The sequence below is a fragment of the Marmota flaviventris genome, chromosome 5 (assembly GCF_047511675.1).
Source record: "Marmota flaviventris isolate mMarFla1 chromosome 5, mMarFla1.hap1, whole genome shotgun sequence".
NCBI classification, from domain to species: domain Eukaryota; kingdom Metazoa; phylum Chordata; class Mammalia; order Rodentia; family Sciuridae; genus Marmota; species Marmota flaviventris.
The window spans coordinates 27,857,902-27,875,214 of record NC_092502.1 but is presented as its reverse complement, the minus strand read 5'-3'; positions in this window follow the sequence as shown (position 1 = coordinate 27,875,214).

Here is a 17,313-nt window from a genome sequence, read left to right as displayed (position 1 = left end):
CTTCAAGGGCACTGAACTAATCAACACCACTGAGAGGGAGGAGACCTTCATTCTTTTACTCTTGGGAAGCAATTACCTTCCATGCAGCCATTGGGGATGGATGCATTACAAATCCATTTTTTTTTTTTTGGTACAAACTTCTGAGAGACTTAGCTTTAAAGTTAGAACTATAAGCAACCACCTTAACCAATATTTTTGAAAGAGTGTTCTACAAAATGTGAATTCTATTGGATGTTAGTAGGTAATATATAGGTAATAAAAAAAATTCTAGGACCAAGTTAGCTCTTGGAAACACTGGTAGACAGCACATTATTTTAGGATGCTATCTCTTTTGGCTCTTCTTGGCTGTTGCATTTCACCTGGCTTTCCTATTTCAGGTGACCTTGAGATTTGTGAAGAGTACTGGTCATGTGTTTTGTAGAACGCCCCTCCAACTGAATGTGACTGGTATTTTTCTCATGGCTAGAATGAGATTGTGGGGTTTTTTGAAAAAAAAAATGAGGTAGGTAAACTAGTGCTTTTCTCATTCCATCCTGATCAAAGGTACATGTTATGAAGATGACATACCAGTGTGTAGCTGTTAACCTTGGTGACATGGCTTTGGGAGTGCTTGTCAGATTCTCCCTATTTAGATACACTTGTTTTTCTGTAATCCTGTAGTTGGTGGAAGAAAGTCATTATATGCATCTTATACTTAATTTATAATTGTGCTCCATCTCCTTGAGGCAGAGTTTCTACATGAATTACTTGAAATTTCCCCACTAATAGATATTTGACTTATACTTTGGGTGATAATTGAATATAATTTTTTTTAATGTTCAAATTGTTTCATCTTTAGTCATTGGAAACTTTTTGCATTGCTCCTGGTTTCTTTCTTTCTTTTTTTTTTTTTAGCAAGGATGGTGGAATGTGATGGACATCATTATCCAAAGTACATGCATGAAGACTCGAATTGGGTGTCAACACACTTTATATACAAACAGAGATATGAAAAATTGTGCTGTATATGTGTAATAAGAATTGTAAGGCAAAAAAACAACAACAAAGTACATGTATAAAGGCATGAATTGGTGTGGACATACTCTATATACAAAGATATGAAAAATTATACTCTATATGTGTAATAAGAATTGTAATGCATTCTGCTGTCGTATATTTAAAAAAATAAAATCAATAAAACTAAAAACATATTTTTTAGTTGTCAATGGATTTGTCATTTTATTTATTTATATGCAGTGCTGAGGACCGAACCCAGGGCCTAATGCATGCCAGGCAAGCGCTCTACCACTGAGCCACAAGTCCAGTTCCTCCTGGTTTCTTTTAACATAATTTCATCATTATAGTTTTTGTTTAGTTGACTTTTTTGCTGGATGGTGGTTTCATTTTCTTATTGTTGTTGTTTTTCTGTTTTGTTTCAGCACATCTTTACTTTCTGACACAATGTGTTTCAGGCTTTCAGGCTCATTTGTCTATTTCCTGCCCTAGTCCTAGAACCATTTATTTTCCAAGAAAACCATATTTTCTGAATTATAATGGAAATGAAGATCTGGGAACTAGATATGCCTTTTGCAACTGGGGTGCCATTGCTTCTAGGAACTCTGAGCTGATAGAGCAAGGAAATATATGTGTATATACTAACTAATGATCCATATGTATACACATGTACCTATTAATTAATTTCACACTGATGTCTTCTGCTCTAATCCATTAATGAGTACATCATTCTAGTTTTCTCCCTTTGCTTATCTGGAGTTCCCATCTTCAACAATGAAAAACCTGGTTCCTATTATCTGTCATCCAATTGTTTAGTTGTTCAGTGCCAGTATATATGACTACTTGTTTCCTTGTAGGAAGAGACTTCACTAGTTAGAGTACAGTATTTATATCTGGGTCCTTTGGCCTTTGATCTCATGGATTCCACTAATTTCCAACATCAGGTTTATCCCATTGTCTTCAATGAAGTTGCTTCATACATTTGTGCTACAGGTAGATTTTTTTTTTTGACATATTCTTCATTCCATCCTGGGATGCCTTTACTTCGTAAATTATTATCTTTTAGAATTTGAATATAGTTAGGACATTGTTTTAGTTTTTTGTTGCTGTGACAAAAAGACCTGACAAAAATGATTTAGAGGAAGAAAAGTGTATTTTGGCTCATAGTTTCAGAGGTTCAGTCCATGGTTGGCTGAGTCCATTGATCTGGGCCTTAGGTATGGTAGAATATCATGGCAGCAGGGCATGGAGGAGAAAAACTACTCAGTTCATGACAACCAAGAAGCAGAGAGAACTTGAGTCCAAAGAGACAGAGAAAATATAATCCCCAAGGGCATGCCACAAGTGACCTACTTCCTATAGTCACATTTTATCTGCCTACCATTACCACCTACTAATCCCTTTAAATTAGTAACCCATCAAATAGATAACCTGATTAGACTACAGCTCTCACAACCTAATGAATTTACCTCTGAACATTTCTGTGTTGTCTCACACTTGAGCTTTTGGGAGACACCTCAAAACATTTTTGTGAAGGTATATGAATGGATATGAATTTTGAATTCAGGAGTGTGATCACTTGGTTGTGTGTTATGAGTATACTTATCTTTGTAAGAAACTGAGCATGCTATTTTGCATCCCTGACCGCAATGGGTGTAAGTTCCTGTTTCTCCTCATTCTTGTCAGTAATTGGCTTTTTTTTTTTTGGTGGTGCTGCGGATTGAACCCAGGGCCCTGTGCATTTGAGGCAAGCACTCTACCAACTGAGCTATAGCCCAGCCCTCTTGCCAGCAATTGGTATTGCCAGTTTTCCTTTCTTGAATTTAACAATCCTAATAGTTACTTGGTGGTTAATTTCATTTCCTTAATAACAAATATTTTGAACATCTTTTCTTGCTTGGCAGGGTATCTATTCACCTAGTTTGTTCATTTTAAAAATTAGTCCATTTTTTTAATTGTTGAGCTTTAGAAGTTCTTTGTGTATTTTGGCTACAAATTCATTACCACATGTATAATTTGCAAATATATTTCCTAGTGTGTGGCTTGCCTTTTTATTATCTTAATGGTGTATCTGATGGAAAAATTTTAAATTTTAATAAAGTCCACCTTGCCAACTGTTTTATTTCATAAAATGTGCTCATGGTGATGTATCTGCAACTCATTACCAATCTTGTAGTCTCCTATATTTATTCCTTTTTCTTTCTACAGGTTTACCAATTTTGTTTTTATGTGCATACAATTTAATTTGAGTTAACTCATATAAGATGGAAGGCCTCTGCATAGGTGACTTTTTGGCATATGGATGTCCAATTGTGCTAGCCCTGTTGGTTGAAAAGACTATTCTTTCTCCATTGAGTTGACTTCAGTTGACAACATTTGTGTGGGTCTGTTTCTGTGCTTTCAATTATGTTACATTGATCTGTAATTTTTTAAACTATTAGTATACAAATATAAATTGTGAATATCTAAGAAGGGTATATATTTTATGGTGTTTTCCCAAACCTTTTTGTTTTCTTTCAGTATTATGGATTGGACCTCAGAGTGCTTTACTATTGTGATCCATTCCCAGCCACTTTTTATGTTTTGTTTTGAGACAAGTTCTCAGTAAGTTGCCCAGGCTGGCCTTGAATTTGTGATCCTCCTGCCTTCACTTTCTGAGTAGCTGGGATCTAAACTTTTTGTCTTTAATATCTTATTTTTTCCCTGAGCCTAAATTTTATGATCCCAGAGATGATACCTTTCATTTAACAAAATAAAGCAGTGGACCCCACAGAGGAAAAGGTATTTGGCTGTATTAATAGTTTGATTAGGATCCAAGCCTGAACTAAAAGTTTTTAGAATTTTGTGACAAATTCAGATTACATTTTGGTCACATCTGTAACTGACATATATCTCCACATGTATCTCAGATAATCTTATAGTTGGTGTAAAAGCTCATAAAAGCACAATGCAGATATATATCTGGATTAAAAGATTTTAGTATTCATGGTGGATGAATGGTATTTCATTTAACTTAATCTTTTACATAATTGTCAGTGATTAATGGTAATTCAATGTGTATATATGTAACAATTTTCTTCATATTCTGGTGATGCAACAATATACAATTTAATACCAAGGATAATAATAACATAATTCTTGTTATCCCATACCTTCAATGCCCATCAGCATTTACCCAATACACATAATGAAGTGAGGTCTGCTAGTTGAGAATTCTAAATAGCAGTGATTTGAAAAATTGAAGCCCATCGACCTCTCTGAGCTTTTATTTTCTTTGAAATTCATTTTCCTGACTCTTCACTCTCCTAAGGGCCATGGGACTATGTTTTGTTGTCTTATTCACTTAAACAGAGCTCGGCTGATGAGTGGTTGTGGAATACTTTCTCTAGATGTGTTCATGTAATTGGCTCCTCAATTCTTCTGAACTTGTGTAAGGTCATTGAAGTCACCCTTGAGGTCCCCGGGCTAAGTAGCTCATACAGAGGACAGGTGTGTGACTCCAAACACCTTGGCCATCTGCTCAGTTTATGTCTTTTTGTTAAAACAGGGACACTACAGTTGCTTTTGTTGATGGGTTTGTAGGTTCATTTGTATATCCAGATTAACAGTGCAGGATTATCAGAAGGCTGTCTTCTGTAGGAGTTGAATAATGGTTACTAAAAAGATACATCCAAGTTTAACATTCTGTTACTTTGAATGCAACCTTCATTGGGAAAAAGATCTTTGCAATTAAGGATCTTTTTATTGGGGGTGGGATACTCTGGATCTCATGGGCTCTTAACCACTAAGCCATATCACCATACCAGCCCTTTTTATTTTTTATTTTGAGACAGGCTCTCACTAAATTGCTTAGGGCCTTGTTAAGTGACTGAGGCTGGCCTTGAACTTGGCTGGAATTATAGGTGTGTGCCACCACATCTGTCAAGGATTTTAACATGAGATCATACTGTATTAGCAGGGTAGCTTCTAAATCCTTATAATTGGGAATGAGAAGATACAGGGAGGAGAGGAGGAGGAGGAGAAGGAGAGGAGAAGACTGTGGAGATGGAGGCAGAAAGTAGTTATAAGCCACAAGCTAAAGAATATGTGGAATAAACAGATCCTTGAAAAGGTAAGAGAGAATTCTCCCTTAAAGTCGTGCAATACCTTGATTTTGAACTTCTGGCCTCTTGATCTCTGAGAGAAGAAATTTGTTTAAGTAAGACAGTCACAGGGAGCTAATATATCTTTCCTCCCATGTTTTCCTACGTAAGTTTTAACAAATTCAGAGCATCTTTCTTCAATTTTAGGTTTGACTAACCAGAGGGATCATAAGGAGACACTACGAGCACTTTAAGGGAAATAACCAGGTCTGCTTTAATTCACCGACATGTCCCCATGCCTTGGTGGCCCTTGATGTAATTATAGCTGCTCTGTAAATATTTGTTGGATGAATTATATCATGGAATAGTTCAAGATAGATTTAAAGCTAAATTTATAATAAAGCTAAAGCTAAATTTATAACAGTTAAATGGTGGTGAATTCCCATGCTAGACACCATTTCTAAAATACTAAGAGGATGGTATTTTAGCCGGGCGACCCCAATACTGGCCTTTCTTTGGAAACTTCCACACTCACTGAAGACATGTTTTGTAAACTCAAGATTCTACCAACATAAACTGAAACCATATACAAATAATTCCTACCAAGTCAAGGGGGAAGTATGCCTTCCCAAGATTCAAAGGAGAAAGCTAGATTTAAAAAATCTATCTACCAAGAAACATAACACACAAATGAACATACAACATCCATGCTTAGAATATGGCTAATTATATAAAATGAACACTAGTGTAGCAACCACTCCCTAGGTTGTGCCAACCACTGGCACCCCTAAGTTCTGCTGCACGTTTCAGAAATGTCCTTCTCCTCTCCACCCTGGAGGTAACCACTATTCTGATTTTTATGTAATTATTTCCATGATTTAAAAAAAATGTTGTAGGCTGGAACCCAGGGCCTTGTGCATGTGAGACAAGTGCTCTACCACTGAGCTACACCCCAGCCCTTCCTCTATGTTCCTTATACTATTGCCACATGTGCTGCGTCCCTAAACAATGCAGTTAACTCTATATAAATGAATTTGTACTGTTTGTTTCTTAGTAATATCATTACAACATATAATTACATATAATATTTGTTTATTTGCTTTCATTATAGATAACGTGCCATTACATTAAATGTACTACAATTTGTTACCCAGAAGTAGATACCAGGCCAGGCACAATGATGCATGCCTGTAATCCCAGCAGCTCAGGAGACTGAGTCAGGAGGATTGCAAGTTCCAAACCAGCCTCAGCAACTTAGGGAGACCCTGAGCAACTTAGCAAGACCCTACCTCAAAATAAAAAAAATAAAATGGGCTGGGAATGTAGCTTAGTGGTTAAGCACCCCTGGGTTCCATCTCAAAAAACAAAACAAAACAAAACAAAAATACCAGAGATTAAGGGCCCTTAAGAAATTAATTTAAACATAACAATTGGCTGATGAGAAGAAAAAGTGATACAAGGGGGAGTGACTGTTTTTACTTGTTTATTTTGTTAGTGGAAGGCAATAATTGATCATAAAAAAATTTTATAGAAGGCTGATGACAAGTCTTATTTGTATACAAAAAATGTATATGTTATTTTACATATGATCATTACTTAAAATTTTATACCTAGCACTTTAGAATGAGATTTAAGGTCTCTTTGCTGATCTTAAATTTCTTAAATCTTAAATTGAAATCACAAGATCTTATAATTTTTGCAAGAGTGCTGTTGAAATACAAAAAAAAATTAAGTCTTAATTATTATTATATCTATCTTCATAATACCATTATCCTGAAATTTTTCAACAGCCTAGTAACTGTCTTACCTTTTCTAGTTTACTTTCTACAATCTGTTCACACATGGACAATTGAATCTTCATAGCTTTTAGATTATGTTCTTCTACTTAAATGCTTTACACTGTCGTCTTCAAATATCTGCCAAAGGGACCTAAACTGTTGCCCTTGTTTTATTCAATCTTTTCCCCTTTTTTTCCCACCCCAACTTGTTAAAAGTTCATAGAGTTGGGCAAGGTGGCACACTTCTGTAATCCCAATGACTTGGGAGGCTGAGGTAGGAGGATCAAAAGTTTGAGTCCAGCCTCAGCAATTTAGTGAGACTCTGTCTCAAAATAAAACATAAAAATGACTGGGGATGGAGCACAATGGTAAATCACCTCTGGGTTCAATCCCTAATACCAAAAAAAAAAAAAAAAAAAAAAAAAAGTCCATAAAAGCCCTCTTAGCTCCTAGACCAGTGCTTCTCCAATGTAATGCACCTACTAGACACCTGTAGAATCTTGCTAAATGCAGATGCTGATTAAGCCTAAAGTGGGAACCCAGGCTCCTGATTTTATAAGTTCTCAGTGAAGCTGACAAAACTGGCCCAAGAACCATATTTTAAGTAGGAGGGCCTTGACAATATTGTGCCTTTGTATGTATGGTCACATATGTGTTTGGTATCTGTCTTTCCCTTATTTTAGAGCGAATCCTAAAGGTTGATATCAGATCTCTTTTTTTGTTGAGTCACCTGGCACCTGTCAAAATGATTCTGGTATTATTCATATTTTGGTTTTCAAAATGACCTGTTCACCTATTTCTCTCATGCTATAGGCAGTGAATTGAATCTAGAGAGAGATAGTGTCCTCACCAGAGTGACACCATAAATTAGTGACAGAGCTGGGACTAGGAATGAGTATTTGAAATAAATACCTACCATGACACTAAACTTTAAGGAAAGGTCTAGGACAAGCATCACATTATTCAGAATTAGGCTCCCAGGTATTGGATACTCAACATAGAATTCCCATTGCGAGCCCTTTGGCAAATTGCAAATGTCTTAGAAAAGACAGGAAATACCTTGGGGCATTTCTCTGAGCCCAGGGAGTCTCCACAATTAGATTAACAGCTTACTTACCAGGTAACTAGAGTGTGGCCAATTGGGAAGGATTGACCTAATTCTTCCTCTTTAATTACCTTAATTTTATGCATCGGGTAATTAATTGAATGACTTAGTGATTACAGATGCTTTCTGTAGCTCCAACTGGAAATGAAAACAAGTTGCATCAGAAACATAGGTATGTGGAGGAGGAGAGATTAGGAAATGGATCCTGATAGGACTCTACACATGCCATATTGTCACACAAAACTCACTGTAGCCTTTTATGTCTCAGAAGTGCATCTACCTGGTAAAAGAGAAAAATAGTTCCCCAAACAGCTTTTAGAACATGACCAGAATTTCTTAATTTAAGCACTACTGACATTTTAGTCCAGATCATTCTTTATTGTGGGGGCTGTCATAGGTATTGCAGGATGCTTAGCCTCATCCCTGGACACTCTGAACTAAATGTCAGCAGCACTGTTTCTCCTCCTCACAAGTTAGAGCAATCAAAAATGTCTCTAGATATCGCCAAATGTCCCCCTGTGGGAGAAAAATCATCTCTAGTTGAGAACTACTGGATTAGACTCTTGGTCAGGTTAAGCGTGACCAATGGTGCTACACTATGTGGTGAAGCAAGTTTTGAACTGACAATTCCATAGATGGTCCTTCTCAGAGACTTAAAAAAATATCTGTGGCAATTTATTGCAGATATTGATAAAGTCTGCAATCCAAGACTTTGGCCTTTTATACTGAAAATTTGCAGACTAAGAATGTCTCCCTCTCCATTTAAATACCATGTAAAGACTTTGCAGAAGCTACCAGAATATCTGGTAATTTCAAATATCAGGAACATCTTCCACTGGGATCACCTCCATCTTCCAATGTTCAGCTCCTCTCACCCTAGACCTGATCATCTCCAGTAGCTGTATCACTCCTGAAATCTTCATTTCAACCGTCTTATTCTGCTACTCCCTTATTCTCAGTCATCTTTGCTCTCTGATGACCGACCCCTTTGCTTCTAACTTGATTAATCTAGCCTTCCTGCTACAGCCATGTCTTCACCCCAGCTGACTCTCCACAGCATTCACCTCACCAGTTTGCACCCTGACTGTTCTTGCCCATATTCGCCTGCTTACTGTGAGAGAGGGAAAGTCCATTGGTCTCTTTTACAATTTAGTATTTAGCCTTAAAGATAAAATGACTTGGGGTCTTTTAAAAAAAAGCAGCTGGAAGGGAGAACAAACTGGAAAGTTAAAAGCAGTTAACACCAGAGTGTGACAGATTCACAGCCCCTTGACAAACAGGAGGTGGGGGGAAGGGGAAGGGGCTGGCGTGACCAACAGAGATAAATGCATGAAGCAGCTCAGCCCAAGAAGGCCCCCCTGCCACAAGAGAGCAAAATGACATGAAGATAATTAAAGGTACAATTCTTTAAATAATAAGAGACAATAAAACCCAGGTGACATTGGAAGTCTGTACACTCCACAGGGCTTAGCCAACAAGCAACTGGGGAGGGACCTTGAGCAGTAGTGAGTCAAGTGCTAATGTACCTGCCCTGGGTGCACCTGCTCACCCAGATACCTGATCTTGCAATACTGTCTTAAAAGCCTCACTCTCTGTACATTGTGTCTGTCAGTCCATTCTTTCGGTTTGGACAGGTGTGAGCACTTTTCTCACACTTACCCAATTGGAACTCTCTGGTCCCTGATGGTCACTCTGCCCATGTAAACCCCCTCATCAACCTTGCTGTTCCAGCCCTGTGATTGTCTGGCTCAACCCAGAGCAGATTGAATTAATTATTTACCTTACCTTCGAAACCTAAACAGATGAACATGTGCCCCTAAATGAAACACACACATAGCAATATGGTGACTAATCCATTGCAGTTTAATTTCAAGAGCACAGACTCCATATGGGCACTCACATAGCCTAGAATTCTCATCCTGGTAAATCTGTGTTCTCCTCTTGGAGGTAATTCTTGTCTACCTCTCAGATACCTTAACACCCCACCCCACTCCCCTCACTCTTATCTGATAGCCTTGCCTGAAAAAATAGAAGCAGAGGGGACTCACTCAGACACACATTATTAAATCCATAGTGTGTTTTAATCTAGGCCGGTATCTATGTTCTCCCATCTTTTCACTGCTTTTATCAAGAGCCGGTATCCTCTGGTGTCCTTTATGCTAGTGTCTGTGACTTTCTCAAGGATGCCACTTCTGTAGTTTCCCCACATCTCCTGCATCACAGTTTCTTTCATTCAAACAAATCATCCCCATCGCATGTAAATATACTACAGTTTTGCACATTTTACATTTCCCTTCCATGATCCAAATTCTACTTCTTTATCATGTTTCTCTTTCCCTTCCAGTCAATCTTGAAGGGCTAGTCTAGAGGACCTGCACCAGGTTCCTTGTCTCTTCTACTTTATTTGATCCATTCTAATCTCTGATCTTCCTTCTACCATCACGACTTCTCTAAACCATTCTTGCGGATGGTCATCATGCTGCTAAAACTGATGGATACTTCTTTGAACTCCCTCACTAACCATGTGTCATTGGCCTCCCTCTGCATGAAACTATTCTCCTGGTTTCTAGACTATCACCCTTTCCCAATCTTCCTCTTGCCTCTTTATATCCTCCTTCTCTTTTTGTTTGTGGATTCTTCCTTCTCAGTCTTACCTTTAATTGTTAGACTTCCCTACCTGTTGTTCCTGGACCATTTCCTTTGTCTACACATTTTCATGCACTGATCTCATCCACCCCATGGCTTTAAATACCATATGGATAAAGAGGCTCCCAAATTTATAACCACATACTGCATTATTTCCTGTATCCCATATTTATGCATTCCACTACCTCTTACTATTTCTAATTGGATATGTTATAAGTCTATCAAATCTGCATTGTTATAATTTATTTCTCTCTTCTATTCTCTTCCCTTCCTTCTCTTTCTTTTCAATATTGGGACCCGAACACCAGGATCTTCTACCACTGAGCCGCATCCCCAGCCCTATTAATTTTTTTTTTTAAATTTTGAGACAGGGTCTTCCAAAGTTGCCCAGGCTGGACTTGAACTTGGAATCTTCCTGCCTCAACCTCTGGAGTCACTAGGGTTACTGGTGTGTATCACTGGACCAAAATTTGAACTTTCAAGACAGTTTTAAAATTTCTCCTTATTTTTCTTTCATATTTCTCCTCAAGATTTTTTTTCATCTCAATAAATGGCACCCTTACCCACCCAGCTACTAAAACCAAGAACACTTTTATTCCCGACATACAATCCTTCCACAAGATATTTCAATCTCTTCTGGAATATGTCTTCTTTTCCTTGTTAAAGCGGAAAAGCATCAGGTATTTGTGATTACTGATTATTCCAGCAGAGGAGAGAGACTCCAGTGTTTACTGTGACCACTGCAACTAAGAAGAAGGTAACAGAGATTTTTAAAGAGAAAACAGACAGCAAATAATGGGGCTGTAAGAAAGTGAAAAAGGGGAAACCAAACAGGATTGGGGGCTATGAAGAAATGGAAGATTGCAAAAGGCGGTAATTGGAGAAATACTAAAAGTGGTTTGGTAATATGGGCTGAAGCAGCGTACAATGCTTGATTTGGCAGCACCGCATGTCACCTTGAAGGACATGGCCTGCTGCAGGTGGTGGCCAGAGTAAAATTTGGTCAGGTCTTTTAGCACAGTGTTTGGCAAGTTCTTCATATTATGTGGGAATTTGTAGTCCACACCCTTTCTACCCTGACTTCCTTGTCTATCATTTATCAATCATCTGAACTTTGGAAAGCATCTCTTTTTTTTTTAACTTTCATTTATTTTTATATGGTGCTGAGGATCGAACCCAGTGCCTCACATGTACTAAGCAAATGCTCTACCACTGAGCCACTGCCCCAGTCCCTGGAAAGACCTCTTTAGTGCTCTTCTTGCAACTATGCTTATGCAGTTATTTAAAATCATGATGTTCCTTAATCAAAACCACAGTGGCATATTCTTTCAGATTTGTTGGAATGTCAATGATCTAAAACACAAACAAAGGGCTGGGGATATAGCTCAGTTGGCAGAATGATTGCCTTGCATGCATAAGACCTTGGGTTCTACCACAGCACCACAAACAACAACAACAACAACAAACCAAACCCACACACATAAGAACAAATGTTGGTGAGGACATGGAGTAATTGAAACCTTCATACATGCTGGTAGAATTTCAAATGGCTAAATGGTCTTTGGAAAGTAGCTTCAAAGTTTTTGTTTTTTTTTTTAATGTTAAGTATAAAGTTACAATATGACCCAGCAATCCCATTCCTAGATATCTACCCAAGACAAAGAAAAGCATATCCCCTCCCACCCCCCCACCAAAAAAATGTATCAGGTGTTATTATTGGTCCACTGTGGATCACACAGGGCTCTGCTTATTTCAGGAGCTAGGGTAGTGAAGCATTCTCCATTCCTACTATCAAATGTTAGCTGTTATTCCAGAGGGAAAGTGTAACAGGCAGATTGTATATCAACAATTAAGTGATAACACATTATTCTACCACAATGTGGAGGCCAGAATTAATCACAAGGCCCTCTCTAATACAAGAGCAATGAAGAGCAGTCCTGCCTTGGAGGTGAACAGCAGAGACCACAGCCATCAGCAATAATGACAACTCGCTGCCCCAGCTTAGGGTGGGTACCCCCGAGGTCCCCTTGTCTTGCTAAGATTATCTTCATCTCTCTGCAGAGCTGGTTGCTTCACAGTCGAGGAGTTCCCCAAGAGAACATCTCTATCAAGTCCATCCCAGGAAGTGCCTCCATTTTTTCTCCAGTGTTTTTGGGCTCTTTATCTATTGTTTTAGTCAATTTTTTTTAATTGCCATGACCAAAGACCTGAAAAGGACAATTTGAAGAGGAAAAATTTATTTTGAGGCTCATGGTTTCAGAGATCTCAATCCTTAGGTGGCCAATGCAATTGCTTTTGGCCAGAGGGGAGGCAGAACATCATGGCAGAAGTGTGGCAGAGGGAAGCAGTTGTGAATGTGGCACCAGGAAGTGGCGGCGGGGAGCAGACAAGGGACAAAATATATACCCCAAAGTCAGGTCACCAATGACCCACCTCATCTAAACACACCCTACCAGCCTACAATTACCATCCAGTTAATCCCTATCTGGGTATTAATATACTGATTAGGTTAAAATTCTCATATGACAATCATTTCACCTCTAAACTTTCTTGCATTTTCTTACATGTGAGCTTTAGGGGGGTACCTCATACCTAAACCGTAACACCCGTCCCCCAGAGTGTTGTTCTAACCCTGCTGATTTCATTATCTGAAGTTGAGATGTCTCTTTGCTTGTTTTCTTACTGTCAAACTCTTCCCACTAAGAAGATAAACTTTTTGAGGCTGTAATTTGTATTCTCCTCTGTCTTATTCACTCTTGAATCCCCAGCATTTAGAGCAATGCCTAGCAGGCTCATAATAGTAAAATCAATAAATATTCATTAAATGAATGAATGATCATGCTTTCTTACCTCTTTAGCATTTTTCAAACTGTTCTTTCTTTTAATCAAAATACTGTGCATTTTCTAAGGTCATCTCCTCTATAAATTCTTCTCCTACTGAAGGTAATTTCTAACTCAACTAGGCTCTCGTAAACTTTTGCTTACTTCGTTCTTTTTTCCCCCATTCTTTATACCAGAGACTGCCTTATGTCTTTGTAGTTACATGCTTGCCTTTCTATTGTTTCTTACTCTGTATTCAGAATTAAGTTTATGTGCCTTAATACCAAATATTATGCCCTACAATTGTTTTATACCTAGTAGCCAGCCAATTCAACCAATATCTACTGAATATTTACAACATTTTGTACTTAACATTCCCCATGGCATTTATTTTCTATTGGGGAAGACAAAAAATAAGCAAATAAGTATGACAAATTATTATATCAATATATATTAATTAAGATGTGATTAGCACCTTGTAGAAAATTAAAGCAGAATAATGGAGATAGGCAATGAAGAGGGAGAAGTTAACTGAAAAATGTGGGTCAGAAAAAGTCTTATCTGGAATGTAATGTTTGAGTAGAGATTTGTACAAAGTAAAGATGCAAGCCATCCAACATCTGGGAGAAGTGAGTCACTGGTAGACTGGACCATAGGTATAGAGGCCGAGATGGGAATGAGTTAGAAGAAGGTGTTGCAATTCAACATGGAGGGAGACGGGGTGGAGGGGAAATGGGGGAGAAGGAGATGGAATAGAGGTGAGGTGGGGTGGAGGGAGATGGGGTGGAGGTGAGAAAGCCTCAGTGGAGTAGGTTCGGGTTTCATTCTAAGTATGAAGCATCAAATCCACCATCCTCTGTCTCTCCTGTTTGGAGAATGGTTTGGGTTGGGGGTCAAAGTGCCGTGAAGAAAACAGGGGAAGGTAGCTTGTTTTAAAGCGGCAGTGAAGAAATGTTTGAGAAATGTCCGGAAGGTGAGTATGGTGTCCAGGGATCCAAGAAAGAAAGTGTTTCAAAAGGGAAGAGGATCAAATAAATTAACGCTGCTAAGAGGTTTAGCAAAAAGAGGATTTACGGCTGACACCTGGAGGTCACTGGTGAGCTTGGTATGTTGTGTTTTCCCTGCAGTAGTGGAAAGAAAAGGGAGTGATTCCAAGAAAAAGTGGAAACAGAGGCAGAGAATTCAGACCTGGATGGAATTTTTCTCTAAAAAGGAAACACATAAATGGGTGAAAGAGTTGCGGTATGTGAACAAATTCTGATCTAATGGATGAAATTTTTTATTTTCAAGAACAAGACACAGAAACATAGGCAGAAAGTAGTAGAATAATATAGAATTTCTGGCCATTCACTCTCACTATGAATGGAAACTTGAGAGGCTTCTCTGTGTGCTCCCTGAACTTCTCTCCATCCCAGAGAGGAGAAGAACTTCCCTGTAGATGAGGGACAAAATAAACTCCAAGGACCAGTCAAGCCACCTTGGCAAAGGTTTCCGAGGAATGTGTAAAGCAAGAAGTAGCAGAAACGCACTGGGGCAAAGGCTCCCTTGTCCCTTTAGGATCCTCTGTGTCTCTCCCCTGAGCTTTCTTGGCCATGACACTTTTTTTCCCCTCCCATCCTAGGTTTCTGCTCTGTGCTTTTGAATTTCACTCTCCAGAACACCAGTTATCTGAGTTAGAATGCTTCGTTGCATGTAGATAGAGTGGAGAGTAAGAGAGGTATCAAAATAGTAAAAAGCAAAGCAAAAACTCTAATTTAACTCTAATTGTTATATATATATAAAGAAAATGAATCAATAATTTCAGTTATTTTCCTCTAATATTTTTTCTTATGAAAGATATAAGATCAGGTTGTGACCTTAGAAGAAAAACTGCTACCATAACAACAAATCATTTGTCTACTTTTAGTCTCCACCAGGGTTGAGCAACCTGCCACCTGTCCTTGTAGATGAAATTTTATTGGAATGCAGCCAGGCTCATTTATTTGGACACCTGTTTTCCTTCTAAAATGACGGTGTTGAATAGTTGTGACAGTGTATGGCTGGAAAAGCCTAAAATATTTATTCTCTCACCCTTTTGCAATAAAAGTTTGCTCACCCCCTAGTCTGCACTAATATTCCCCAAAATGTGGTGTCAGTGACATTATTTCAATGGATGCCATGAGCACACAGACATGAAAAAGTTCAAATTAAATGAGGTTAAGCAAATTTGTTCACTGTCAGACTGTGCAGAGACTTTAATGCACCATTGTGAATTATGAGTCCTTAAAAGGGTGATAGAATATGCTTTGCAGATTTAAGGATGAAATCATAGGGGAACAGGAAGGGAATTATGATTCTGATTCCTAAAATATGTCCAAATCCTAGATTGAAGGACATCTCTTTTTTCTGTGGACATGTGATACCCAAAAAGGAAAAAATGCAGCGAGACTAGAAATATCACTTTATTAAGAGCTGCTCAAGTGTCAGTACCCCAATGTAGGGCTCTCTGAAAATGACCATGTTGAAATACAATGTACAACTTAAAGCACAGAAGGGGCTTCCTTCTCCCCACTCTGCCCCCTGTTATGTGAATCTTGAAACATTACCATCTTAAACATAGAAGGGGCTTCCTTCTCTCCTGGCCTTATGTAAGTCTTGAACATTACCATCTTATGCAAGGGTTGTGGATAAAGGGAATTGGAGGTGACGGTTGGAGAGCAATTTCAGACCTGTAGAGCAGGCCATCATCTCTTTGTGTTTGGAGAGAATGGGAAGAAGAGAGAATAATCCAGCCATATTTGCACACTTAGGAAAGCAGCAGTCTCCAAATGGAAGCATGTGGGGGTGGTACTCTAATCCATATCTATGCTTTTAAATTGCAGTGATAGAATCCAATTAAAATAGTCCAGTCAATATTCCAGTGTTCTGGCCAATCTAATGTACAACTCCTCCTCCTTTGCTGGTGATGAGGATAATTAAAGGCAGGAGCAAAAGTGCCCTGGCATGGTAACAGGATGCTATAGTAGGTTCTTTCCCTAGAATTCTGAACTTCTCCCTGGCTGCTCTGATTTAAACATCTGATGATTTTCCATAGAACTCACGAGCAGAACAACCTTTTTGGGAAACCTCCTGGGATATATTGGCTGAAACCAGTAGTCTTCAATCTTTAGTGGGCATTAAGAATTGCATGGTAATTCCTAGTTCATACCACCAGAGAGGTTCCATTTCAGTAAATTCAGGTGTGTTGTTCTACTAAACTCCTGAGTGGTCCCAAAGCAGGTAGCCCACTGGTCATACTTTGAGAAACAAGGGTCTTGACATTAGTTGGAGAAACAAAAAGAATCCTAAAGCAGATGCATACATATCTGCCACAACCAACAGAGAGGCAGGGGTAAAACTCTAGGCTGGGATATAAGCTCAAGTCTTGTTCTGAAATCATGTTACAAGACTTTGTAAAACTGATGCAGATAAGGAGTTGTCATGGGAGCTTCAACTCTATCTGTAACATTTCATTTCTTAGGTTGGTTGGTGAGATCTTGCGTATTCATTATATTGTTTTGTGCTTCATTTGTTTTCTTAGGTGTGAAGACTTAAATAATAAATATTTAACAATAATTTTTAAAAAGGAGTTGATTTAGACTTTTAGTTTGAAATTTTAACACTGAATTCTCAGGGACATGACTCACAAATCAGACCTAGGAAACTCGTGAGTCTTAAGGCTGACAGGGGCCCTTTGTATATCAGAATCCACAAGGGAAATGACAATTGGAGGAATTTGGGGATCAGACCTAGCTTTCTGGGTTATTCAAATATGCTCTCTAGAAAGTGGCAGTTTCTCTGGTTTTGAAAATCACTGACATTAAGAGTGGTATAGATGAGGGCTGGGCTGGGGCTGGGGCTCAGTGGTGGA